Here is a 23,936-nt window from a genome sequence, read left to right on the forward strand (position 1 = left end):
ATAATAAGACTCTTCTTTCTTACCATGGATCCAAACCTAGAAGGAATATCATTATCATCTCTAAATAAAAGATTCATTCTTTTTTCTTTTTCTGTTTCCCATCCTATTAAGGAGACTTTTGATTTTTCTGCATGTTCCCAACGATATCCTCTTGGTATTGCTGAATGTCATCTTAGGTAATTCAAAACCTCTCATTTTAATTACCTATGTCCATTATTCATTTCCCACACTTTCCACAGAAGAGTGAAAAGAGACTTCTAAATGTTTCCATCTTAGCCATTCCAAAGGACATCTTGTTTAATTAAAACAGTATTGTCAAAAAAACAAAAACAAAAACAAAAAACAAAAAACATTCCCTAGGTGTTTGAAGGTATGTCAGCTTTGGCGATTACCTGTCTGGCATATATTTATTTTAATGTCATAAAAATGATATAAAAAGAACTATATTTGTTTTAGGCCAGGTGCGGTGGCTCACACTTATAATCCCAGCACTTTGGGAGGCCAAGGTGGGTGGATCACGAGGTCAAGAGATCGAGACCATCCTTGTAAACAAGGTGAAACCCCGCCTTTACTAAAAATACAAAAATTAGCTGGGCATGGTGGTGCACGCCTGTAGTCCCAGCTACTCGGGAGGTTGAGGCAGGAGAATTGCATGAAGCCAGGAGGTGGAGGTTGCGGTGGGCCGAGATCATGTCATTGCATCCAGACTGGGTAACAACAGCAAAACTCCATCTCAAAATAAATAAATAAATAAAGCTATATTTGTTTTAAAATAAGGCTTCTTGAAATACATATAATTAAATCATACCAGCAGCACGTAGGTCATGAAGTAATCTAATAATGTTTTAGAATTTACCTGTGCAATCATTATTTTTAAATTGATTTTTTTTTGAAAAAGAAACATAGTTCAAGAACAAAATTTACAGATATATAAAGTATATGTGTACTTTTTCTCACAACTGTCTGCCATTGATCCAGTTTTCAGTCTCCACTCCCACCTCACCTTCAGTTATTAGTTATTATTATTAATAGTTCCTTATACATTCTTTCAGAGTTTCTTTAGGCAGATAAAGTATATACGAAGATACGTTATCCTCTCTCTTTTCTGCAAAATAGTATCTTCTGTTATTTTATTCCATTCATGTCTGTTATTATTTTCCACCAAGCACAGTAGTATCTATCTTTTATTTGTCTTTTTTTATTGGTTAGTTTATGAACAATTTATCTGTATTATAAGCTTTCTCAAGAACAAGCTTATTTATTTATTTATCTACTGTATTGTTTTTCCGTTGTCTAACATTAGTTGTTGTTATATTTTGGTATTTGTTTCTATTGCCAAATAGCAAATCACAAAAACTTAGAAGCTTAAAACAAAACTCATTTAGTATCGCATAGTTCTGTGGGTCAGAATTGTAGACAGACTCAACTGAGTTCTCTGCTTAGGGCTGAAGCAGAGGGGTCAGCTGGGCTGGGCTGGAATCTTCCCTGAAGGCTTTGAGATAGAATCACCTACTAGGCTCATTCAGGTTGTTAGCAGAATTCAGTTCCTCAGGGTTATAAGACTGAGGTTCCTGTTTACTTATTTTCTGTTAACTAGGGTCATTTTCAGTTCCTACAGAGCCCTCTAATGTCCATTCCAAGTGGTTCTTTCCACTTTCAAAGACACCAAAAGCACATGAAATCCTTCTTGTGCCTTAAGTCTCTCTCTGAATTTCCCTTTTGCTATCAGATGGAGAAAACTCTCTGGTTTTAAAAGTCTCGTGAGATTAGGATAGGTACACCAAAATAAATTCTCTTTTGTTAAACTCTAAACTCAACGGATCAGTCTCCTAAGTACATCTGTGAAAAAAGAAAAAATCTTTTTGACATGTAACATGATATAATCAGGGAATGACAGCACATCATGTTCACAGTCTCAGCGTTTAGGACAGAAAGTCTTGGGAGACCATTTTAGAATTCTGCGTGCCACAACCTGTCTTAGACTATTCAGGCTGCTGTAATGAAATACCACAGACCGGGTGGCTTGTAAGTTTATAGAATTTATTTTTCACAGTTCTGTATGCTGGAAGTCTGAGATTAAGGTGCCAACAAATTCAGTGCCTTGTGAGGGCCTGATTTCTGGTTTGTAGATATCCGCCTTCTTGTTGTGTCTTCACATGGTGGAAGGGGCAAGAAAGCTTTCTGTGGTCTTTTTCTGCAGTCTTTTCTATGACACCATAATTCATAAGGCTCTACCTTCATGACTTATCTACCATCAAAGGCCCTATCTCTTAAAACCATCACATCGAGGTTTAAGATTTCAACATATGAATTAAGGGGGTTGGGGTAGGCACATTCAATCCCTAACAATTCCATAATCTTTCCTTTTATTGGTTTCATTTCTCTTTTTCAAAAAAAATTTAACAAATGTTGAATTCATTTACTTTTCTTCCTTTTATATTAGTTTTTATTGCTATGAGTTTTCCTCTGTAAGTGCTTTTAGTAGTACATATGTAGTAGTAGCATATGTATTGAATGTATGCATGTAGTACATACAGTTTTTAATATAATTTCTTTAATTTAATTTGAAATTTCCCTTTCATTCATTAATTGTTATGGAGTTTTATTTGTCAGTATTTACCAGAGAACAGAACCAATAGGACATATAGAGTCATATATGAGAAGGGACTTATTATGGAGATTGGCTCATATGATTATGAAAGCTAAGGAGTTTAATCATTGCTGTCTGCAAGCTGAACAACCAGGAAAGCTGGTAGCATGGCTCAGTCCATGTTTGAAGGCCTGAGACCTGAGGGTGAGGGGGGATGACTGATACAAATCTTGGAGTCCCAAGACTGGAGAACCTGAAATTCTGATGTCCAAGCGTGGGAGAAGATGATGTCCCAGCTCTAAAAGAGAGAGAACACATTTGCCTTTTCTCTGTTTTTCTGTTGTGTCTGAGCCCTCAGTCAATTGGATAGTGCCTACCCCCACACTGGGTAAGAGCTGGTCTTTCTTACTTAGTTCACTGACTCAGATGCAAATCTCTTCTGGAAACGCCTTGGACATGCCTCAAAATAAAGTTTTACCAGCTATCTGGGTATCACTCAGTCCAGGCAAGTTGACACCTGACATTAACCATCACAGAGATTTTTACATTTACAGGCTGAGTAGCATTTCTCATTTGTTTTCAGGTTTTCTTAATAATTTCTGTTTGTTCTTTGGTATTGTGGTGAAAGAATGTTGTCTGTTTTATGTCTACTTGTAGAAATTTATTGATGATATGCTGAATCACAAATAAAACCTCAGTAAGTTAGAACCCTCAAAGAGACACAGATGTAGGGACTTGTTTTCTTGAGAGAGATGCCAGATGCGATGCAAGCCTGTAAGAATAATTCAATTAAAGTTTTCATGAAGTTCTAAAGGCTAGTATAAAGTGAATTAGTATAGAAGTACGAAACCCCTCAGGTCTGTACAGAGGGTAATTTTTACCCACCAGCAAGCTCTTATCCGTGGACCACAGCAAGGTAGCCATCAGCCGGGCGTGGTGGCTCAAGGGCCGGGTGCGGTGGCTCAAGCCTGTAATCCCAGCTCTTTGGGAGGCCAAGGCAGGTGGATCACGAGGTCAAGAGATTGAGACCATCCTGGTCAACATGGTGAAACCCCGTCTCTACTAAAAATACAGAAAATTAGCTGGGCATGGTGGCGCGTGCCTGTAGTCCCAGCTACTCAGGAGGCTGAGGCAGGAGAATTGCCTGAACCCAGGAGGCGGAGGTTGCGGTGAGCCAAGATCGCGCCATTGCACTCCAGCCTGGGTAACAAGAGTGAAACTCCGTCTCAAAAAAAAAAAAAGGAAAAGAAATATTTGGAGCAGGGAAAGATACCTGAGAAAGGCTCTATTGGGATTCAGGCTGAAAGGAAAATAAAACCACTCTAGTAGAAAAGATACAAAATCCTGCCAAGATCCTGCTCCCTTATCTTACCTACAGAACACAAGCCTTAACCTGTTTAAATAAAGGGCATCAACCACAAGTGAGGACTCACTGCATCTAGGAGTAGGGAACAGAAATAAAATCTATTCATATCTACCCTTAGGGAGAGACATGAATACTTCTTGGGCCCACACCATTAGAGTCTTCTGTAAGGGAGACACAAGATCACTGAGAAGGCCCCAGCCACTGAGGTGAGTGACATAGTACATACCTGAGAATGAGACTAAACCAGGACAACGGAGAATAACCCTCTATGTCACAGTAAAGAATGAGGTGGACCGACTTTCACACAGAAAAGCTATGCCCCACAATTTCCACTGCACTACATAGCATGTCCGGCTCTGAAAAAAATGTTAAAAGACACACAAAAAAGAAGGAAAAAACTCCAACCTCTGCCAAGAGATGAAGTGACTGACAAAACCAGACTCAGATACGACAAAGACATTTAAACTCTAAAAGAGAATTTAAAATAACTATGACTAATATGCTTAAGTCTTGAGTGAAAAAGGTGAATTAAATGCATTGTTAGATAGGTAAATTCAACAGAAAGATGAAACTTGGAAGGAGAACTTAATAAAAATATTATACAGAAAAAACAGTAACGGAGAAGAAAAGTGCCTTCAAAAGGCATATAAGCAGACTTGAAACAAAGAATCAGTGAACATGAAGATAGGCTAATAAAAAATGAGACAAAAAAAGCACAATTAGAAAAGGAAGTGTTTCTGTTTTTGTTTTAAAAGGAAGAGAGCATGCAAGAGCTGTGGGATAATGTGAAATGACATAACATAAGTGTAGTTGCAATTCCCACAGATGAAAGAAAACCAAGAGAAAGAATGGTGGAGAACAGGTAGTCCAAGAATTTCCAACTTGAAAAAATGCACATGTGATCCAAGACCATCAGAGAACAGCAATCAAGATAAATAACAAAACAAAACAATAAAAACAGAAACACTTAGACATCTAATATTGCAACTGCTGAAAACAAAAAAGTAAAAAGAACTTGCTTAAAAGTAGCTAGATAAAAATGGCACATCCCACACAAAGGAAGAGAGAATTACAGCATACCTCTCTACAGAAAATATGTGATCTGAAAGAAAAATGGAATTATGCTGTTAAAGTCTGAAACAAATTGTCAATGCAGAATTTAATTCCTAAAAAAGTTATTTTTTTCAAAAGGGAAGGAAAATTAAAAAATTTTCGGAAACACGAAACAGAGAATTTCTTGCCAGCAGATTCAGAAACAAGAAATATTTAAGGATGACTTCAGGCAGAAAAAACTGTATTAGTTATAAACCAACTTGGATCTAAGTCAACAAACAAAAAAACAGAGAAATGAAATGGCATAAGAAGGTAAATACATGAAGTCCATTTTTTTCTTAATTTTAATTACTCTGAAATGTAACTGCCTATATAAAGCAAAAGAGTAGTAAGGTATTGACTTTTAGAGGAAACATAAAAGTAATCTATATGACATTACCAAAAATAAAAACAAATAAAAGGAATAGATTGACTGTATGTATTTGTAAGATTTTTAACTATACAAAAAGCAGTATAATATTCTTTAAAGGAAGACAAATTCATTAAATGTGTACTTCAAATGTATATTGCAAATCCTATGAGAATTACTAATTTTTAAAAATATAATTACTAAATCAGTATTAGAGATAAAACAAAATAAAAATAGTCAATTAATATAAAAAAGAAATATAACAAAAATGGGAAGAAAAGAAATTGTAAGTAAAAAAATAGCAAAAATTAAAATACTAAATTTTAACTTAGCCATACCAATAATTTCATTAAATGTAAGAAGTTTAAACAAACCCATTAAAAGGCAAAGATTGTCAGATTGAATTTAAAAGCAAGACAAGTATAAGCTGTCTATAAGAAACTCAATTTAAAACTAAGACAGGTTAAAAGTGAGAGGATAGAAAAAATTATATTATGCAAACACTAGTCAAGCTAAAGTGCTTATATTAATATTAGACAATATTATCATTACATAGTGATAAATAGATCAATTCATACAAAGACATGACAATACTAAGCATATATCCACTTCTCAGCAGATCTTCAAGATACTGTGCCTAAAACAACAACAGACAGAACTGAAAGTAGAAATAAACAAAACGTGGACTTAGAGACTTTAATCCTCTTCTCTCAGTAATTGATAAAACCAAAAGACAGTAAATAAATAAGAACATAGAAGATCAGAGAAATACTACCAACCAATTGACCTAACTAGTATGTGTAGAATAGAATATACCCCAGAATACACATTATTTTCATGTACAAATGGAATATTCATCAAGATTGATCATATGAGCCACAAAATAACCCTCAACAAATCTTTAAAAATTAAAATTACAAATGTAGTAAAATATCTAAATTCCCCCAACTAATCTATAAATTCAACAAAATTACAATAAAAATCCTGTTGGGTGTTGTGGCTCACACCTGTAATCCCAGCACTTTGGGAGGCCAAGGCAGGCAAATCATGAGGTCAAAAGATGGAGACCATCCTGGCCAACATGGTAAAACCCCATCTCTACTAAAAGTACAAAAATTAGCCAGGAGTGGTGGCACACATTTGTAGTCCCAGCTACTTGGGAGGCTGAGGCGGGAGAATAGCTTGAACCCAGGAGGTGGAGGTTGCAGTGAGCTGAGATCACACAGCTGCACTCCAGCCTGGCAACAGAGCAAGACTCCAACCAAAAAAAAAAAAAGAAAAAAAGCCATGGGGGTAATTTTAGGAATTAGACAGGCTAATCCATTAAAATGTCTGTGGCAAAGGAACTAAAATAACCAAAACAATTTTGAACTAGAAGAATGAACTTGAAGGATTCATGCTACCTGATTTCAGAATTTTCTATAAAACCACAGTAATCAAACAGTGTGGTGCTGAAAAGGATACAGGTACAGATCCACAGATGAGAAAACTGAATACAATAGACTCAGACATATAGACTATTGGTTTTCAATAAAGGTATACAGGTAGTTCAATGGAGAATGGAAAAGCCTTTTCATCAAAGTTACTGTAAAAATTTAGATACCCTATGCACAAAATAAACTTTAATGTGTACCTTACCCACTTCATAAACTCAAATTGGCTTGTACACCTAAATCTGAAACTTAAAACTAACGATTCTAGAAGACAACATGGGACAAAGCCTATGTGTCCTGGAGTTAAAGGATTTTTTTTTTTTATAAAGAGAGAGACAGAGAGAGAGAGAGAGAGAGAAAGAAAGAGCAAGAGAGAGAGAGAGAGAGAGAGAGGAAAGAAAGAAAGAAAGAAAGAAAGAAAGAAAGAAAGAAAGAAAGAAAGAAAGAAAGAAAGAAAGAAAGAAAGAAAGAAGAAAAAGAAAGAAGAAAGAAAAAAGAAAAGAAAGAGAAAGAGAGGGAAGGAAGGAAGGAAGGAAGGAAGGAAGGAAGGAAGGAAGGAAGGAAGGAAGGAAGGAAGGAAGGAAGGAAATTGCTATATACTCTATGTTTTCATTTAACAATATTCTAGAAAAGGCAGAACTAGAGACAGAAAACATCAATGACTTCCAAGGGCTGGAGTAGAGGAGCGTGTTTGACTGCAAAGGAAGATTTGAAGGGGTGTGTGTATGTGTGTGCGTGTGTGAGAGATAGAATTATTTCCTATTTTGATATGGAATAATATTTGGTTTTTATGTGACAGCATGCATTTGTCAAAAGTTGTAGAACTCTACAATAAAAAGGACACTTTTTCTGTATGTGAATTCTACCCTAATGAAAAAATGAAAACAAATGAATATTCCAGTTATTAAACAAAAGACAATCAGGAAACTGTCTTTTCATCTTTTTTCTTCTTTGTCCTCCTAACTTATATAAAACTTACTTGATTGCTAAATTATTATCAGGCATATGACATTTACATCAATTCTGCCTCTTTAATCTCTAAATTTGTTTCAGTGTTAGTTCTTTAGTAAAATATGTTTAATTATCACTATGCTTGTGCCATAGTATCTCCAGTTATAGAATCTCTTGGTTGGTTGAAATTTGATCTCTAGTTATAGTAACTGTCTCAAGAATGGGTAACGGAAATACTGTTTCTTGATGTCTTCCACATTAAAACTTTCTTGTCTACAGTTCTGTATGACTTTTGATTACTCGCTTTTGTGGGTATGCAATGCTGCTCTTTTCTATAATTTTTCTTATTTATCTTTGTATCACTTGGGGCCAGCACTGTTTGCTTTTTTATTAATTCTCATTCGAGGCTGATTTGAACTTTCCTAGAGTGAATTATTTGAAGTTAAGGAAAAGAGGCAAGGTACTCTTCCAGCATTTATAACTAAGAGGTTCTCTCTTTTTCTGCTTTCACAGAGATAGACAGCTACCAACAAATCTATCTCTATGGTATGACTCCTATTTCTTCCTTCTGATCTAAACCAATGCCAGGAAGGCTTTTGTTACAAACTCTGCTCATGCTAGTTTTCTCACTCTTGATTGCAAATAGGATATATGGCTTGACCTTCAAGGTAAGCCCTTGGCCTCTGTAAGCAGATGTTTTCATCAGTCTGAGGCCTGCCATCACCAAGCCCTTTTGCCATTTTCTTCACGCTTCCTGCACTTCACACATTCCTGCACGCCTCCAGGGGTTTGGCTGCCCCTGGGAATCCCTACATATATTTTGAAGTTGGCAGATTATATACTTCCAGACTTCTCTGAAAATTAATTCTATGTATTTTTATTGTTGGTCTTATATAATTTCTAGAAGGAGAGGAAGAATAATTCTTACAGTCATACTAGAATTTGCAGACTAGTAAAGTTGATATACATTTTCAGATATAGAGGGCCACACTTCTAAGATGTGCAGGTTCAATTGCACCATTACTTTGATTCCCATCCCCCAAAACATCATCTACTGTGTTCCTCAAACTTCTTTACAAAATGAACTATAAATATTAAATAATGGCTTTTAGTTGAAGAAAATGAAAACAATCTGAAGGAAGAAATTTTTGGTAGAGATTTTCTTGTAATGCCTTGAAGGAAAACACTTTCTCTTTCTGTCTTGCTCATGGCTCTTTCTCTCACCCAAAAATCAGGTTTGAATAAATATTTTTCTTCTTACAATTTCTTGCATTATCAATATGCTCTTTTCTTAGTTCTTGTATTGTCTATTTATTGATTTTTTTTCTGTTTTATAAGTTAAAATTCTGAATGCAGTTCCCCCCAGAAAAAATGCTTAACTTCCTCTCAACCTTCTGGTTTCCTTAGACGATTTGGTACAACTTTGAAATGTGATTGGTGATGTCTATTCTCAGGGGCTTGATTCTCCTTTAGAAATAAACAATGGGTTAGGCAGTTCCCTGAAGTATACAGGCACCACTGAAGGCTATTATTTTGAATAATCTACTCTGGCACAGGAACATTCGTGCAAGGTGTTGAATGTCTTAAAATACGCAGTGCTACATGAGTGCCTACAGCACTTCAGGGTAACAGTTGAGCCCAGTGTAAGAAAGAGTGATGGAGCCTTTGTGTTCTTCTCAATGTTCAGGCAGGTGTGTTGGCATTTACACATGCCTATGCGATGTAGTATTCAGAGGGAGATAAAACTCTTTGATCATTCTATATTTCTACTGTACAAAGAATTCATCACCTTGCTAAGACGGTTCACTTCTAATTGTTATGTTGGTTCCTTCTTTCTCACATTATCTTGTTTTATGGGTGAGGTGATTTTTACAAAGCTACATTTGCTTTTCATTTAATTTTGCAAATATGCAACCAAATCAAAGGGAATTGCAGCATGCTCTCATGTTTAAAGAAAAAATACCTATTGATGTCTTAAGAAGAAAACCAATGAGATTCACTTTCGGGGCGAATCCATTGTTAATGCATTCTAGGGCTGAATATTTTTGTAAGCTAAATTTTGTTACTGAAGAAAATTATGAGAATTTCTGATGAAAAATTATGATTCAATATGTATTTGGGAAGTTGCAGGGGGCAATTTGTGCAGGAAGTGAAGGGAGAAGTAAATAGCTATGCAGGAAAGAGGTAAGAAGGTCACACTCAGATGAAACATGGAGACATAAATCTATCAACACTAATTGCACACTTATCACAGAAATGACTTTGACACCTATGTTGAAGAGTATCTTTAAAAAAAAAAAAAAGAAACGAGGGTGTTGTCCAATCCTTAAGGAATTGTCCACAAAGGGGAAATTACAGAAACAACCAAACATAATTTAAAGCAAAAGCCATGTTTTGGGGCCGGGCGCGGTGGCTCACGCCTGTAATCGCAGCACTTTGGGAGGCTGAGGCAGGTGGATCACGAGGTCAAGAGATCGAGACCATCTGGTCAACATGGTGAAACCCCAACTCTACTGAAAATACAAAAAAAATTAGCTGGGCATGGTGGCGCGTGCCTGTAATCCCAGCTACTCGGGAGGCTGAGGCAGGAGAATTGCCTGAACCCAGGAGGTGGAGGTTGCTGTGAGCCGAGATCGTGCCATTGCACTCCAGCCTGGGTAACAAGAGCGAAACTCCATCTCAAAAAAAAAAAAAAAGCCATGTTTTCAAGAAACAAAGGAGAAAAGATGCTTTGTTTGTGCTCAATGGGTATCACAGAATGTTTCTACAGGTAAAGTTGAACCAGAGTATTTAAAAGATCTGGCTCCTGCAAACCTTTTAATTTCCCCTTTTATCCATTTTCCCCAAGACACTTCTTACTCTAGCTCTTTTGAACTCGTTTCCATGTTTATTTATACCAACTCTCTCTACCCCAGGGCTTCCTTCACATAAAGTATTTAATCTGTCTAGTAGATTATTACTCTTCAACCATTTACCTTAACCCATAGTCTTTGTGAGGACAAATTAGATTATACACCTAAGGACTTATAACAGTGGGAAATAGGAAGAGCTCAGTAAATGTTCAGTATTACTAGTAATAATAATAAAGTTGTAGTAAATTTGTTTTAGTGTCAGAATTATATCTACCCTCAATGGTTACATGTTTCTAAATATCTAAGAAGAGTGGTAACACTCGAAGCAGGCACATTGAGATAAAGAAACCACTTTTTTAAAAGTAACTTAAAAAGCAGTTATAAATAAGAAAATCATAGCTGTTAGAATCTGTAGCATTGATTTTCTGTAGCAGGCTTTAAAGGCATGGTTTAATCACACCACAATGCTATGACTGATATTTCTTTTAGAAATTTAAATTATCTGAACTTCTAGTTCAGGAGGCCAGAATATGAATAATCCAATTAAGAAATGCTCTCCTTTCAATCATGAAAATAAAAACATTTTAGCAATAATGAATATTAATTTCAGTTACCTAGGAAATTGTCTTTATATGACTTTTATGATCACTCTACAATGGAAAAATATACTTCCATTCTTTATCTGCTTATTGACTAATATACAGCCTAAAGCAGTATCTACTCCAAGTCCTTAAAAACCTCAGTTGAACAGATTGAATTAAAAAGACTTTGACTTTGGGAGGCCGAGGCGGGTGGATCATGAGGTCAACAGATCGAGACCATCCTGGTCAACATGGTGAAACCCTGTCTCTACTAATGATACAAAAACTTAGCTGGGCATGGTGGCGCGTGCCTGTAATCCCAGCTACTCGGGAGGCTGAGGCAGGAGAACTGCTTGAACCCAGGAGGCGGAGGTTGCTGTGAGCCGAGATCGCGTCATTGCACTCCAGCCTGGGTAACAAGAGCGAAACTCTGTCTCAAAATAAATAAATAAATAAATAAGACTTTGACCTGTGACCTAAAGTTTTCCAAATGTTGAAATTATATATATGCCATTAAAATAAATTAGTATGGGAAAACTAATCACATTGATTTAAAATATCAAAAATAATATAAGAATATTAAAATTATTCATAATTTTTAGAGCATAGGAATGAAAACAAGATTGTCACATAACTTTTTAAAGAAGCAACATTTTGTAATGCTTCAGCAAACATAAAAGTGAAAAGCATCTCAGATAGGAAAACAAGTTGCATTTGATTAGAGTACTGATCTAGCTTTGATTTATCAACTGAGTAACTGATTCATTAATTGGATATATTACTTTAGATTTAAAACTCTGGGAAGCAGGCAAGGTTGTGTTTGGAATGCAAAGGTACAAATTTTCAATAACGGAACACATTGCCCTGCTGGTAGTTTGGTCAGCAGAGCATTCAAAAACTCAGTTCAACAAACATTTAAAATTAATGCAATATTAGTTCACTTCATTAGCGAATGTATAAGTTCTTGGGAGTACAAGATCTTGTGCTAGGTGCTGAAGGTTCAATATTGATAAAACACTGTCTAATTTTAATGGAATTAAAATTTTAGGCAAGTACCCCAAATTAAGCCATAATGAAATCAGAATGGATAGGAAGGCGGTTGGGGGGTGAGGAACATAGTTCAGAAGGAGCTATTAACTTTTCCTGGTAGGACCAGGAGTATTCTAAGAAGAGCTGAAATTTGCACAAGGTCTTTGTCAAAATTTTGCCAGGTAAGGCTCAGAAGTGTAATTCAGGCACAGAAACAGGAGAAAAACTTAGAAGCAAAAAAACCCCACAAAAATCCCCCACAAAATACAGTTGTTTGTGTGATTTCTGAAAAATAGTTTAGTGTGACTAAAATATACAGTGCTGGGGTAGAAAAAAGAAGGACAATTGAGACCAGATTCTAAGGGCACTGTATGACTTGATGAATGTGGCAGACAGACTCTAAGATGACCTTGTGATATCCATGGCTGATGCTGTCCCTTTAGTGTGGGCAGAGTCTGGGGCTTGTTCTAACCAACAGAATGTGGCAAAGGTGATGTGATTGGATTGCCTAAGATTGTAAAGTCGACCTTATAAGGAAACTCTTTTCCATTGCCGGCTTTGACAAAGTAAGCATCCATGTTGGGAAGGTTCATGGAACAAGGAATTGAAGTAGTCTTAGGTCAACAGCCTTTTTGGCCAACAGCTCATGGGAAACAGCCACATGAGCTTGGAAATGAATTTTTCCCTGGTTAAGCTGCAGAGCTTGAAACAGCAGCACCAGCCTATACCTTGACTGAAGCCTTGTGAGACTGAATCAGAATAGACAGCCAACCCATCCCTGGACTCCTGACCAACAGAAACTGACATCATAAATACTGATATCATAAAATAGAAGACAATAAGTTTGTGACAGTATTGTTATATAACTATAGATAGCTAATACAATGGAGAATTTGGAGCTTATCCTAAAATCAATGGCAAGCCAGCTGCTAAATAGTGTCAAGTAAGAAAGTGGCTTGACATCTTTCCTTTAGAAAAGAAAATCTAGGAAGCAATGTGGAGAATAACTAGGATGGATAAAAACGAAATGCACAAAATACAGTTGTTTGTGTGATTTCTGAAAAATAGTTTAGTGTGACTAAAATATTCTAGCAACAGTCTAAGTAAGAGGTAAAAAAGAAAACTAAGCTGGTAATACAAAAAAATGAAAAACAATATTTACTTTTTATTTTTTAACTTATATTTTAGGTCCGGGGTACATGTGTATGTTTGTTTTATAGGCAAATTGCATGTCACAGGGGTTAGTTGTACAGATTATTTTGTCACTCTTATAATAAGCATAGGCACTGATAGATAGTTTTTCAATCCTCTCCCACCTCCTACCCTTCAGCTAAGTACTCCGCAGTATCTGTTGTTCCCCTCTTTGCACCCATGTGGTCTCATTGTTTAGCTTTCATTTGTGAGTGAGAACATGAAATATTTGCTGTAATGAATAGTGCTGTGGTGAACATTTGGACTCATGTATCTTTATGATGGAATGGTTTATATTCCTTTGGCTATACACAATAACTGTATTGCTAGGTGAAATGGTAATTCTCTTTTAACTGTCATCACACTGCTTTCCTCAGTGGCTGAATTAATTTACATTTCCACAAGCAGTATATAAATATTCCCTATTCTCGGCAACCCCACTAGCATCAGTTATTTTTTGACTTTTTAATAATAGCTATTCTGACTGGCATGAGATGGTATCTCATAGTAGTTTTGATTTCTCTAATTATTAGTAATGTTAAGCTTGTTCTCATATGTCTTGTGGCCACATGTATGTCTTCTTTTGAAAAGTGTCTGTTCATGTTCTTAGCACACTTTTTAATGGGGCTATTTGTTTTTTGCTTGTTAAATTCCTTATAGATTCTGGATGTTAGAATCTATGAAGAATCTATCTTCATCAGATGCATAATTTGCAAATATTTTCTCCCACTGTGGAAGTTGTCTGCTTATGCTGTTGATAGTTTCTTTTGCTGTGCAGAAGCTCTTCACTTTAATTATGTCCCATTTGCCAATACTTGATATGTTTTGGCTGTGTTCCCACCCAAATCTCATCCTGATTGTAGTTTCCATGATCTCCCATGTGTGCAGAGGGATCTAGTGGGAGGAAATTGAATCATGGGGTGCAGTTTCCCCCATGCTGTCCTCATGATAGTAAGTTCTCAAAAGATCTGATGGTTTTATAAGGGGTTTCCCCCTTAACTTGGTTCTCATTATTCTCCTTCCTCCCACCATGTGAAGAAGGTCATGTTTGCTTCCCCTTCAACCATAGTTGTAAGTTTCCTGAGGCCTTGCCAGTCCTGAGGAACTGTGAGTCAATTAAACCTCCGTCCTTTATAATTTATCCAGTCTTGAGAAGTTCTTTATAGCAGCATGAGAATGGACTAATACAGTAAATTGGTACTAGTTGAGTGGGGTGCTGCTATAAGGATATCTGAAAATGTGGAAGTGACTTTGGAAATGGGTAACAGGCAGAGGTAGGAACACTGTGAAGGGCTTGGAAGAAAACATAAAACTGTGGGAAAGTTTGGCGCTTCCTAGAGACTTGCTGAATGGCTTTGACCAAAATGCTGATAGTGATACAGACAATGAAGTCCAGGCTGAGGTGGTCTCAGATAGAGATGAGGAACTTGTTGGGAACTGGAGCAAAGGTGACTCTTGTTATGAATTAACAAAGAGACTGGTGGCATTTGCCCCTGCCCTAGAGATCTTTGGAACTTTGAACTTGAAAAAAATTGTTTAGGGTATCTAGCAGAAGAAATTTCTAAGTGGCAAATGTTCAAGAGGAGGCAGAGCATAGAAGTTTGGGAAATTTGCAGCCTGATAACTAAATAGAAAAGAAAAACCCATTTTCTGGGGAGAAACTCAAGCTGGTTGCAGAATTTGCATAAGTAATGAGGAGCCAAATGTTAATCATCAAGACAATGGGGAAAATGGCTCCAGGGTATGTCAGAGACCTTTGCAGCAGCCCCTCCCCTCAGAAACCCAGAAGCTTAGGAGGAAAAAATGACTTCATGGCCCAGGGTCCCCCTGCTGTGGGCAGTCTAGGAACTTGGTGCCCTGCATTCCAGTTGCCGCAGCCATGGCTAAAAGCCATGGCTATAAAAAGATACAGCTCAGGCCATGGCTTCAGAGGGTGCAAACCCCAATCTTTGGCAGCTTCCACTTGTTGTTGAGTCTGCAGGTGTGCAAACGTCAAGAACTGAGGTTTGGAAACCCCTGCCTAGATTTCAGAGGATGTGTGGAGACACCTGGATGTCCAGGCAGAAATTTGCTACAGGAGTGGAGCCCTTATGGAGACCCTCTGCTAGGGCAGTGCGGAAGAGAAATGTGGAGTTGGAGCCCCAACACAGAGTCACCACCGGGGCACTGCCTATTGGAGCTATGAGAAGAGGGCCACAATCCTCCAGTACCCAGAATGGTAGATCCCCCTACAGCTTGCACCCATGCACCTGGAAAAGCCATAGGCATTCAACAGCAGCCTGTGAAAGCAGCCTGGAGGGGAGCTGTACCCAGCAAAGCCACAGGGGTGGAGCCGCCTAAGACTATGGGAGCCCACCTCTTGTATCAGCATGATCTGAATGTGAGGCATAAAGTCAAAAGAGATTATTTTGGATCTTTAAGATTTAATTACTGCCTTGTTGGATTTCAGACTTGGGTAAGGTTTGTAGCTCCTTTGTTTTAGCCAATTTCTCCTATTTGGAACTGGTGTATTTACCCAATGGCTGAACCTCCATTGTATCTAGGAAATAACTAACTTGCTTTTGACTTTACAGGCTCTTAGGTGGAAAAGACTTGCCTTGTTGCAGATGAGACTTTGGACTTTGACTTTTGGGTTAATGCTGAAATGAGCTAAGACTTTTGGAGACTGTTGGAAAGGCATGAATGTGTTTTGAAATGTGAGGACATGAGATTTGGGTAGAGTCCTCACCCAAACCTCATCATGAATTGTAGTTCCCATAATCCCCATGTGTGGTGCGAGGGACCTGGTGGGAGGTAATTGAACCATGGGAGAAGTTTTCCCCATGCTATTCTTGTGACAGTGGTAAGTTCTCATGAGATCTGATCATTTTATATGGGGCTTCCCCCTTCACTCAGTTGTCATTCTTCTTCCTGCCACCATGTGAAGAACAACATGTTTGCTTCCCCTTTCACCATAATTGTAAGTTTCCTGAGGTCTTGCCAGCCCTGCAGAAATCTGAGTCAATTACACCTCCTTTTGTTCTTTGTAGCAGTGTAAGAACAAACTAATACAATACTTATGACTTTATTAAGAAATTTTTAATATGTGTTTTTCAGCTCTATCAGATCCATTTGGTTCTTCCTTATAATGGTCATTTCATCTTTCAGCTCTTGTATTATTTTCTTGCAATCCTTAGATTCCTTGAATTAGAATAAAATTTTGACTTTCTTCTGAATCTTAATGTTCTTCATTTCTATCCATATTCTAAATTCTATGTCTGTCATTTCAGTACTTTCAGCCTGGTTCAGGACCTTTGCTATGGAACCAGCACAATCATTTGGAGGAAAGGACACACTCTGGATTTTTGAGTTGCCAGAGTTCTTGTATGGGTCAGGTCCTTTCTCACTTGTGTGGGCTGATATCCCTTTAACTGTGGTATAATTTGAATACAGTCAGTTGACTTCTTTTCTGAATGTTTTCAGAAGGCCAAGGCTTTGTGCAGGGTCTTTATTTGTAGCTGAATTCTAATTTTTTCCTTGGTTTCATAGGTGGATATATTAGCAAAATGTTTTTTTGATGAAGTTTGGGCTATAACGCAGTAGATGGTGCTTAAGCATAATGGCCAGTATATAGGCTCTTGCTCAGCCATGTGGAACCCCTGTATTTCTTCACAATTGTATCTGTGCTCCCTCTTAGTGGTCTGAAGGTATTGGCTCCTCTCCCCCAGAGTGCTGGCTGTAGATTTCAGCTTGGGATACCCAAGATGCACACTGTAGCTCTGGGATGAGCTTAGGCTTTTTGTTCCCTCACCAGTGTAAAGGAAGCAAGAGATGGGAGCTTGGCAATATGGCTATGGCAGCAGGACTTTCGCTTGTCTCTTGGGGCTCCACTCCAGAGATACACAGAGCTACTACCAGTTGGTACCATCAGCCCTGGGTGGGGTAGTTGTGTTGTGGATTCAAATGAGGAGTCCCTGCTTGGTAACAAGCAGGGGGCACAGGAAACTTGGGGAGACAGACTGGCCTCTTCTCTTTAAGGCAGCTGTGGCTTGTTGGAGGTATGATTAAAGCACTCATGGTCTATGTTCCTTTCCCAGTCAGAGCAGCAAGGGAAGTACCACTGCAGTGACAATGGCAGAGGGGCTTTTATTTGCCTCTTGGAGCTTCAACTCAAGAGAAATACAAGGCTCCTGCTAATGGGAATATTCAGCTGGGCGTGGCTGAATATTCAGCTAAGGCTCCTGCCTGATGAAGAGCTGGGGGTCAAGGACTCACAGGGAGGGTGGGTGACTGTACTCCTGTCTGTATGGTAGCTGTGGTATGCCAGAAATGTGGGTAAAGGCCTCAAGCTCTTTGCTCCTTTCTCACTCCTGGGGCAGCAAGGGCAGAACCACTGCAGTGGCCATAGCAGAGAGGCTGTTGGTTGCTTCTGAGAGCTCCATCCCTGGGAAACCCAGAGCTACTACCAGTGAAAATGCTTAGTGGAGAGTGGGGGGTGGGGACTCATAGGGAAGAAAGACTGAGCTTCTCTTCATAGGGTGGTTGTGACGTGCTGGAGGTGCCAGCATATCAACCGGGCCCTTTGTTCCTTCCCAGCCTGAGGGTAGTGAGGGCAGTACCACTGCAGCTGCAATGACAGAGGGGCTGTGGATTGTCTCTGTGATTTTTTCTTCAGAGAAACTCAGAGATGCCACTGACAGGAGTGTTCAGGCAGGAGCAGGGTAGTTATGCAGGCACACATCAAGAAGCCCTGCCCAGTGAGGAGTAGTAGGGACCCATGCAAAAAACCATCTGACTGTTTGCTGGTAAGGCCGCTGTGCTGTGCTGGGACCCAGTTTGTCCCTAATCACTGTACTACCCTCCCAAGCCTGAGAGCAGCTGGAATGAGGACTGTGGAGCTGCAAAATTTGCAGCCCTGCCTGTCACCCTTGGGAGCTCTGTTCCAAGAAAATGCATGGCTGCAACCAGCTGAAAGCCCACGTTGGGTGTTGGTGAGATCCTAGGTCAGGAGGCCTTGCCCTGTGAGGAGTAGCAGGGGTGGGGACCCTCATGGAAAACATTCTGGCAGCTACAAACTTCTCTGTAAGGCAGCTCTACTGTGCTGGGGGTCTGCATTAGTCACTAGTCACTGTACCCTCACCCATGGGTGGAGGGGTCCTGAGGGCTCTCCTGAGCCCAGCATTGCAAAATGGTCTGCCAAGTCTGTCCCACAGACTATGGCCAAGCAACAGATGAATGGGCGTATGCAGACACAGTTTTTTTGCTTGTGAGCATGGCTAGAGGACTGCATTGCTTAGCACAGCCAATGAGAAAGTGTGGCCCCTGATAAACCCAAGATGATTGCATTTATTTAGTAGAGATTTAATGACAAAGGTCTAGAGCCAACATTATTGGTGGGTAATTAATATTGTCAACCCCCTGAATAGGGGGCAGTCCTGCACATGGATGATCAAAGGTTGGTTTCCAGAGAAATAGGTAAACAAACTTATCTAGATAAACTCCTTTGCATTCCCTTGTTATCTGCCATCTGCCATGACCTCAAGGTAAGAGGATTAAGCTGCCTTCAGCCATAACCCTTTCCTGCAGCTTTTGCAAAACATCCTGGCCTTCCAAGAGGGTTTGTGCCTTTCCTATAATTTTTCCCACCACCCTGACTAATCTCCTACAGGGATCCATGGCAGAAGTGTGGTCTTCAGAGACCCTCGCTCACTCACCATTTTGCCAAGGTGGGGGCCTCCCCTGGCTCTGTACCAATCCAGTGGGCAGTTGTCCAGTCCTGCTCCTCTCTATTCTCCATGAGTTGTGTTGTTTTCTTCATAAATTCCAATGTGTACTCTTGGATGATCCAGTTGAAGAGCTAGTGATTACTGACCACACTTTCTTCGCTCCTTGAGGTTGGTACACACTAGCTGCTTCTAGTCAGCCCTCCTGCCCCGAATCCCCAAAAAGAAAATTATTAGTTCAGGTACTGTAGCCTTTGTGTTAACATGATATATGTTATTATAATCAACTTCAAGTACTCCAGGACCATTTTATGGATAAAAAGGAGGAGACTCTAACTTTTAAAAGTTGAGAAAATGATTTAATATTGGAAACTCAAGAGTTAGATATTCTTACAGTGATTTCAAAACTAAAGGTTTCTTTAAAGCTTCAAATTTAAAGCTATAAATCCTATATCCATAATCAAATCCAGTCATGATAACATTAAACAATTGCTGAAGAGTAATTTTCTTTACAAATGTAAGCTTTACTATTGGTACTATCTTATATCACCTTTTTCCATGACATTATGATCCAAAAAAACAAAAAGCTACCCAGAATGGGCAACCATATTCCAAATGATAGCTTTTATTTCCCTGAGGATCTGCTACTACTTACCTGATTAGAATTCATTTGTAAACAATAGGGACCTTTTAAATCTAAATTGCATTTCCTAATGAATTGTTTTGTTTATTCAACTTCACGCTGATACCAGGTATATATCAATAAATAAAAATTACCCCATTTTTAGAAATAGTTTAGAGTAACTACTGTATATTAAACAGGAATTTAAAAAATATATTACAAATAGACAAAAATCCTGATCCTTGTAGAGCTGCACTCTGATGGAGGAAAGAGGAAATCATGCAAGCAAATATATTTATCTCTAAACTATCTAAAATAATGTCAATAAAGGATTGGAATTATGAGGAGAAATAAAGCAGAAAGACATGGAGAAATCCTGGGTGTGATGTTTAAGACACCGTGGTCAGGATAAGTCCTCTTTGTGGAAGTGATATTGAAGGAACAGATTTGAATAAAAGAGAGGTTGAACTATAGAATATTTGTGGGAAGAAATTCGTAAGACAGTTGAGAAAACTGCCTGGCAGAAAGAAACAAGTACAAAGGCCTTGAGGTAGGAAAGTGCTTCCCTCATTCAAGCAGAAGCTAGAAAGCTAGTGGAGTGAGGAATGGGAAGAATGTAAGGAAGTGAGATTGAGGATACGATGCTAGATTACATAGAACAATATTGTTTTGAATTTAAAAATATAGACTTTGTTCTACATGTAATGAGAAGCCGATAAAGGTTTTGAACATTAAAATGACCACTGTGGTTAATTTGCAGATGATAGAATATAATGTGTAATAATGTAAACAAGAAGAACAGTTAGAAAACTACTGCACAGGTTAGAGTCAAATTTGTAGTGAAAAACAATAGTGACTGGGCAAAGATGATAAAAAAGCAAAATAGTAAATTTAGGATGCTATATTTCAGATTTATTGGGTTTTATAAAGTTTAAAATAATTCAAATTTTTAATGTGAGTAACAGAGAAATAGTATTTTAACTTCTGTTTTATTTTTCCTATTTTTTTTATTGTACTTTAGGTCTTGGGGTACATGTGCAGATCATACAGGACTGCTGCCTACATACATACATGGCAAGGTGATCTGCTGTCTCCATCCCCCCATCATCTATACCTGGCATTTCTCCCCACGTTATCCCTTCCCACCCCCTGCTGTCCTTCCCCTAGCCACTCCCAACAGACCCCAGTGTGTGATGCTCCCTTCCCTGTGTCCATGTGTTCTTGTTGTTCAGCAGCTGCCTATGAGTGAGAACATACAGTGTTTGATTTTCTGTTCTTGTGTCAGTTTGCTGAGAATGATGGTTTCCAGGTGCATCCATGTCCCTACAAAGGACATGAACTCATTGTTTTTTTATCCTGTGTAGTATTCCATGGTGTATATGTGACACATTTTCATTGTCCAGTCTATCACTGATAGGCATTTGAGTTGGTTCCAGGTCTTTGCTACTGCAAACAGTGTTGCAATGAACATATGTGTGCCTGTGTCTTTATAAAAGACTGATTTATAATACTTTGGGTATATACCCAGTAACGGGATTGCTGGGTCAAATGGAATTTCTATTTCTAGGTCCTTGAGGAATTGCCACACTATCTTCCACAATGGTTGAACTAATTTACACTCACACCAACAGTGTAAAAGTGTTCCTAATTCTCCACATCCTCTCCAGCATCTGTTGTCTCCTGATTTTTTAACGATCATCATTCTAACTGGCATGAGATGGTATCTCAATGTGGTTGCATTTCTCTAACAACCAGTGATGATGAGCATTTTTTCATGTTTCTTGACCTCATATATATCTTCTTTTGAAAAGTGTCTGTTCATATACTTCGCCCACTTTTGGATGGGTCTGTTTGTTTGTTTTCTTGTAAATCTGTTTTAGTTCTTTGTAGATTCTGGATATTAGCCCTTTGTCAGATGGGTAACTTACAAAAATTTTTCCCATTCTGTTGGTTGCCAGTTCACTCTAATGATTGTTTCTTTTGCTGTACAGAAGCTCTGAAGTTTAATTAGATCCCATTTGTCTATTTTGGCTTTTGTTGCCATTGCAGAAACTAGAGCTCCTACAATTCAATTCCATTATGACACTAACTACTGAGAGTGTGGATGAGACTCTACAGGTGTGACGGCTCACTACCATAAGACTGACCACTCCGGTTGCTAATGGGGCGTCTAGACTACCTACCTTCATGCTTAGCCAACTACAAAGTAAGAGGTTCCCAGGACATCCTCTCAGGGTTAAGAATTTGCTCTAACAATTTACAGGCACAGGAAAGAGCTCTATAGACTATTAAAATATAAACTTAAGCAAATTAAAATCTTAATGAATTCATTTGAGCATGCAGCAATGCACAAATTGGGCAGCAACAGAAAACAAGCAGCGCTCCATTAAGGGAGAATGAGGGAAAAACTTTTATAAGGGACTCATGGAAACAAGACAAAGAAAATATTTAACTGGTTAAAGTGAAAGTCCTTAGAGGTTGATTGGCAGTAGATGATTAGTTAAGCTTAAGTTTCATGTAATTGTTTACATCAAGTTGGTGTGGGTTTGCTTCTGTAGGGACCCAAGGTGCTGGAGTTGTCTCAGTTTAATGGCCTCCCAAATAATTACTTTGTCATTACGATTTCCAGTTTATTATAAAGCTCAGGAACAGCCAAATGGAAGAGATACAAAGGTCAAAGTATGGATGAAAGTCTGTAGAGCTTCCATGCCCTCTCCTGGTGCACCACCCTTCCAGCATTTCAATGTGTTCACCAACCTGGAAGCTCCCAAACCCCATGGGTTAGAGTTTTTTATGGAGGCTCCATCAGATAGGCATGATTGGTTAAATCAGTGTCACTGGTGAGTGAAATCAATCTGCAACCCCTCTTCTCTCCCTGGAGGTTGATAGAGACTAAAAGTTCCAACTTTCTAATGACAAGGCTGGATCTTCTGACAACCAACCCCCACCCTGAAGCCATCTCAGGGCCATAAGAGGGTCACCTCATTAGCATAAACTCAAATATGGTTGAAAGAGCTTATGAATAACAAATGACACTCCTATCACTCAGGAAATTACAAGCCTTTTAGGAGCTCTGTGCCAGAAACGGAACAAACAGTAAATATACATTTATTATTATACTGTAACGGGGTTTTTTTCTTGGGTGCTGGTGAGGCGCAGTTACCCCAAGAGAATGCTGTGGGTTCTTGGCCTCCAATCTCTTAAAGAATAAGCGATGGGACCACTGCAGGTGCACTGTATGCTCGTAAAAGTAAATATCAGACGCAAGTAGTGTTGCAGAAAGGTGGTTTTATTTAGGTAGAGAAAAGAGAAGGAAAGGAAAAGGTAAAGACTTCCATGAAGAGTGTGGAAGGGGATTCCAGAGGGGAAATCCTGGAGGGAGTTCCCACCATGTCGGAGGGGATTCCAGATAGCTGGCGTGGGTGAAGGAGCAGGGGAGTTTACCCTAGAAGATATTCCCACCTGCCCAAGTTCCTCTGGCCAATGAAAAGGAGTTCCTTTAAATTTCTGCTGGGGTGATTGACTCTTAGTTTCTTTCTGCGTCCAAGAAATTCAAACATAAACCATTTAATCTTCTGGATGAAGAGAGATGGGAGGTGGGCATGGCACTGGGAAGTTCTTGTCCTTAAAACTACGCCCCCTCATGGACCCAAAAACAGAACACATTCCCTCAATACCACAGAGTGGGAACACAGGTAGAGCACAGAACTTTGAGTTGAGGAGCTGAAATTGCAGGGAGATCGAGGTAGCTGGCATGTATACAGCACAGTACTGAAGTAGAGAGAGCTCCAAAAATCTCCAGAGTCCCCCTTATACATACTGCTCAGTGCATGTGAGAAAACTACTTGAGTTTGGGAAAAGAACCACCTGAAAAGATATGAGGTAAAGTCTTCAGTGCTCACAAAGGAATAGTAATAGTATTGTTCCCACCATCCAGAATGGAAAACCTCATGATTCACGGGGTATCAGGTAGATTGCTCAGAAGGTTTATGTCTAAACAGAAGGGTAAAATTAGTCCTAAATGAAATGTTTCTATGTTCTCATATAACAAAACTTATGGTAAGACTAATATAACTTAAATATCTCTCAAAAGGAAGCTCAAGAGTATTTATAGAAAGAAAAACAGTATCAAGAAAGTAATATTCACACATATTTGG

At 38.7% G+C, this 23,936-nt stretch overlaps 1 protein-coding gene across 7 annotated transcripts in view; it reads right to left on the reverse strand.

The window, feature by feature from the left end:
- Window positions 1-23,936, reverse strand: part of LOC118143009 (uncharacterized) — a 286,473-nt gene that overhangs the window by 99,735 nt on the left and 162,802 nt on the right. For 3 of the 7 annotated variants that reach the window (XR_013520541.1, XR_013520542.1, XR_013520540.1), the window contains exon 6: window positions 19,149-19,362. The gene's annotated coding sequence lies outside the window, so the exon portion shown is untranslated. Of the gene's footprint in view, window positions 1-5,857; window positions 19,363-23,936 lie in introns of those variants that run through there. The other 4 variants (XR_013520547.1, XM_078333040.1, XR_013520545.1 and 1 more) reach the window with 2 other exon arrangements.

Source organism: Callithrix jacchus, chromosome 7, assembly GCF_049354715.1.
Source record: "Callithrix jacchus isolate 240 chromosome 7, calJac240_pri, whole genome shotgun sequence".
Classification (NCBI taxonomy): domain Eukaryota; kingdom Metazoa; phylum Chordata; class Mammalia; order Primates; family Cebidae; genus Callithrix; species Callithrix jacchus.